Below are 5,404 nucleotides of genomic sequence, written 5' to 3' on the forward strand. Positions count from 1 at the left end.
ATTTTCAAATAATATATAATATTTTAATTCTGTAATTATATTTGCATGCATATATGTATATATGTGCAGTGAAATCTACAAAATTTTCCATTCTTAATATATGTGTAGCAATTAATTTATATGAAATGTATTCATATTAAATCCATTTAATAAGGGAGTTTGTGAAAATATTTGTAACACATACCAGGTCCCATGTGCTACAGAAGTTGAATCTAAATGTTCTTTTTTGAGACAATGTGGTCCACACTGTACACGAATGCAGATAGAGAGGCAGTCAGTCACACATGAACTGCACGTTAGGGAGAAGTTACTTAATATGGTAACTCTTTAATAAGTTTCTAGTACAGAAAGTTGCTGCCCTTTGATTTTTCCATTAGAAATGTTGTTCTCTCCTCAGCAGTCTCCTCAGGGCTCCTTTCACATCCTTGTTCCTCAAGGTATATAAGAGAGGGTTTAGGGTGGGAGTCACAACAGCATAAAAGAGTGTGAGGAACATGCCCTGGCTGTGGCCAAAGGATCTCTGTGGCTGAATGTACATGACTGAGCTAGTCCCAAAATAAAGGGACACCACTAGTAGATGAGAGCCACAGGTCCCTAGAGCCTTGCGCCAAGCTTAGGATGACTTAATTTTTATCACATCATGCGCAATGAATCCGTAGGAGACAGATATCAGTGCCATGTGAAGGAGGAGGAGAACTAATGTAGCCACAAAAAGCTGGACTTGGTTTGCATGGATGTCAACACATGCCTACTTGATCATGGCAGGTACTTCACACAAGAAGTGGTGGAGGCGATGGTGCCCAAATCGAGGAAGCCGCAGGGTGATGGTGCTTTGGATGAGACTGTTTCCCACTCCACTTAGCCAGGCTATTCCTGCTAGGGCCTTGCAGAATGATGGGTGCATGACAGTCGTGTAGTTGAGATGTCTGCAGACAGTCACATAGCGGTCAAATGCCATGATACTAAGGAGAACGCACTTAGTGGAACCTAAGGAGAGGGACAGGTAGAGTCGTAGGATACAGCCGGTGGATGTGATGGTCTTGGTTGGTCCCCTCAGGTTCCACAACAGCTGGGGCATGATGCTGGTAGTGAAGGCAAGGTCAAGAAAGGAGAGATTAGTGAGGAAGAAGTACATAGGTGTGTGGAATTTGGAATCCAGGTGGGAGACCATGATGATGGCTGTGTTGCCCACAAGGATCAGAAGATAGGATATCAAAACTACCACTAAAAGGATGACTTCCAACTGGGGCTGGTCTGAGAATCCAAGCAAATAATACCTCCCTCATGGGTTTCATTGTTTTCTTCCATCAGTCTTCAAAGGTAAAAGAGGAAAATAAAAATTCAATCTAGGGAAGTATCATTATTACTATTTACCTACAACATTTGAGATAAAATCTTAGGTAAGATTCTTAACCAGTGAAATTACACAAAAAAGAAAAGATATAATTATTAAAAGACATTTAGGAATCTCTTTTAATTAAAAGGCATTTTTGTGTCATTTCTTGTTCACATTAACTATTTGACACCTCCTCTTTTTTTCATGATCTCTCTCTTCCCCCTAATTATCAAAAGTTATTATTAAAGACAATCTACTTAAGAAAAGCTTCCATGTGGTCGCAGTGACAAAAATCTGACTAACATACCACTCAAACCTGATAACAACAACTTAGAGGAGGAAAAGTTTATTTTGAGCCTATGGTTTTAGAAATTCAGTCCACAGTCAGCCAACTCCATGGTTCTAGGTTTGTGGTGAGATGGAACATCATGGAAGAAGGGCATGGTGGAGGAAACTTGCTACTTCATGGTGTCTGGGATACAAAGAGAGAGAGAGAGAGAGAGAGAGAGAGAGAGAGAGAGAGAGAGAGAGAGAGAGAGAGAGAGAGAGAGAGAAGCCAGGGGGACAAGATATAATCCTCAAGAGCACATCAACAGTGACCCCCCTCCAGCTATACCCCTCATACCTAGAGTTACCACCTAGTACAGTGGACCTTTCAGTGATTCATTCATAAAATAGATTAGGCTACATTTCTAATAATGTAATCATTTCACCTCTAAATGTTCCTGTATTACCACAGGAGCTTTTGGAAAACTCCTCATATCCAAACCATAACAGTGGCTATTTAAGTGGGAGGGGAGTAACAGGTGCATGCTGAGACTAATTTTAAGCTATCATTGAATGAATTTTTAGTTATCATTGTTCATAGTAATAGAAATTGCAATACAGAAAAATAGTGGATATCAGTGAAGAATTTGGTCAGGAAAATAACTGGAATGTATTTTGTGTCTTTTTTTTTTTTGTCTCTCAGACAAGGTGATTGATGATAATTTTTCTTACATTTAATTATCTGATATGAGTGACATAGGGTTAGACTCAGGTGTCAATATAGAAGGAAACTAAATAAAGCTACAATTTCTTTAATAACATACTTAGGAATGGTTACATAAAATCTTTTACCTCTTAAATGTGATAAAAAAAATAGGTCCTATATACATATGAAAAAACACAGGTACAAAATCTCAGATGTGCACTCATTTGTTGAGACAGATAACCATGAGATATTTTTGCTAAAAATAAGGGGAAACTATAACCAATTCCTTTAAATACAAGATGCTGGCATATTTTTTTCCAAAAAAAAATCATGAGAAAGCAAATCATATCTTGTTCAACTCACTTTACATTGCTCTGCTTAATAAATAAATGGAGATTGAATCATAATGCAATCCTCCAAGCCTCTTCACTTACTATTTTTTATGATGTTATCCTTTGTGCTCCCAAATTTTCTGCTTCCATGGTCGCATCTTCTTGAATCATTTACTTTTAGGAATAATGAAGGGTATGTTTTTTTTTTTTTTTTTATTCAGATGTGTTTATATTCAAACAGTAAAATTGTGTCTTGAATACAGGGGGAATAATGTCTTAATGCTTTAAATTCTGGACCTAAACGTTTAGATATGCATTGCTAATAAAGAATTCTACTCAGAAAGCCTGAATGATATGCTATATAGGATCTCACATTCTGCATATTCCTAATGCTACTTAACATAAAATGATAATTTGTCTCATATTGGTATGTTTTTAGTTTTAGTTACTAAAGTAACTAATTGAGTAGTTTAAACAAATGCTTAGCTCTAATAGAAGCATAAGCTTTTCCTATTGCCTTAAGAAAATAACAATGTGCATATTTTTAAAAACTTTAGAATCATCATAAATTTGAACTCTTTTAGAATGTAATGTTCTCCTAAATATGAGTTTATTCATAACAATAAATCCAGGCATTGGCAATTTTCTAGTATTTTAAAATCACATAATTTGATAGGATGTTTAGAAGCAACTTTAAAGATAAAATTTTAGTTTGTTTCCTTTTTAAGATTTTAAATGCAGAATCAAGTATGTAACACATCTGTTGAAATTAATAGAAGAATTCAAAAGTGATGCTAAAACCAACTGAATTCATAATCTGATTATATAATATTAAGAACATTTTTTGTTTGTGTAATACATATCCCACATTATTTACAGTGAATCTGGTTTTAAAGCTATACTGAAGTACTATTGATAAATATAAATTGAATATATTCATAATATACATGATTTTTGGTAGCCATTGTAATATGATTACCACAAAACAGCAAATTAATTTTTATTTTATATAGAGAAATATTGATGACTCTCAAGTTTGGTTTTTTTATGACATCCCATATCTCTTGGATAGATTGCTCATGATTTCTTAGCATCCTTTCTGTGTTGACTATATTCTTTTCAAGTTGATAAACTTTGTCTTCATTATCTGATGTTTTGACTTCTATTTGATCTAGTCTATTTGTAATATTCTTGTTTGAGTTTTTAAATTGGTTTCTGGTTACCTGCATTTCTTGGATTACCGTTTGATTTTTTTTTAAATCTCTATCTCCTGGTAGAGCTCATTCTTTGCCATTTGAATTTGCTTATGTAATTCATTTTCAAAGTATACTTTCATTGTTTGGACTTGTTGTCTAATGTCTTCTCTAAGATTCCATTCCATCTGAGTTAGGTATGCCTTGAGTTCTTTCTCAGTCCATTTTTCTGATGACTCTTAGTTCTCCTGTGAATTTAAGTTGTCCTGCATTGTTTGTAATCCTTTTTTTCCTTGTTTTTTCATGATGCTCACGTTACTTTCCAACTCTGTTTGACTTCTGTGTTTCTGTTTTCTCCTTTGAATTTTTTTTTGGTTTTTATAGTTCCAATATCTCTCCTTTTTGTTGGGAGACAATGTTTAGAGATGTTGGATTTAATTATGATTTAAGGTAAATTCATTAGTTTCATTAAAGGCCTACAGATCTTGATGGCATATAGAGAATTGAGGATTGAATTTAGGATTTTATGTTAAGGTCAGGCGATTTGATGGTATGGAGGTTAGTATATGTTAGCTTCTTTGGAGGGTTGCTGAAATGCAGGTGGATATTAACAAGAGAATAGACAGGAGTACTTGGGGGTAGTTAAGGGCTTAGGCGGACTATAGACTGATTCATAGTATTCATCTATTTGCATTTAGTAAGTTATACGTAATCTGGGTGGTCATGCTTAAGAGGAAAGATGGGGAAAAGATAAGGAAGCAAACCCAGAAAGAGAGAGGGAGAGAAGAAAGAAAGAGAAAAGAATAGAAAAGAAAAAGAAATGATAAAAAATAATAAAATGCAGTGAAGTCAAAATTACAATAAAAAATTAAAAAAACAAAATTAAAAATCAAAAAATTAAAATATTAAAAAATTTAAAAAAAGAAAGGAAAAAAAAGGCACTGTTAGGCTTCTATTTTCTTCACTTCCAGTAGATGGTGCTATGCCTTCTTGGCCAAGATTTTGCCCTCCGGCTGTAGGAAACAATCCGTGTGAGGCCTCTCCCTTCTCACCCCCCTTGGTGTCTCTCAAAACCCTTTAGCTTAGGTTTATTCCTGGTCTCTAGTCTCCTGGCTTCTCCTGCCAGCCAGGCCTTCCCCAGTGTGATACCTCTCGGCAGTTCAAGCTACACTCTGGGCCTGCAGTTTCCTGGATGTGGAGTGAGGCTATTGGGAATTGGCCCCTTATTGTTTTGATTCCCTCCGATAGTCACTCCTCCGAGAGCTGGAGAGACAGGTTTCATTTTCGCCGCTGGTGGGAGGGAGGAGTGGAGGTCAGGGGACTTTATCTTCCCCCACGCCTCTATTCACGCTCACTCTGTTAATCATGCCCCTGGAAAGCTGGGGAGAGATTGTATGTGATTTCCCCACTGTATGGGAGATGGATTAAATGACACACACCTGTTCTACGCTGGACTAGCTGCGATATGTCGGAAACTGGAGATGGTGACGTCGACTCTCCAAGATGGTGTCTGCTGGCTTACTCGGTGGGCTGTCCAGTGTGGAGGACAGAACTGGACCGCTTCCTTCCC

The 5,404-nt window shown here is 36.4% G+C and overlaps 1 pseudogene; it reads right to left on the reverse strand.

The window, feature by feature from the left end:
- Positions 1-373: 373 nt before the first annotated feature.
- Positions 374-5,116, reverse strand: LOC143402090 (olfactory receptor 2G3-like; annotated as a pseudogene).
- Between the last annotated feature and the right edge of the window lie 288 nt (positions 5,117-5,404).

This window comes from Callospermophilus lateralis, chromosome 6 (genome assembly GCF_048772815.1).
Source record: "Callospermophilus lateralis isolate mCalLat2 chromosome 6, mCalLat2.hap1, whole genome shotgun sequence".
Classification (NCBI taxonomy): domain Eukaryota; kingdom Metazoa; phylum Chordata; class Mammalia; order Rodentia; family Sciuridae; genus Callospermophilus; species Callospermophilus lateralis.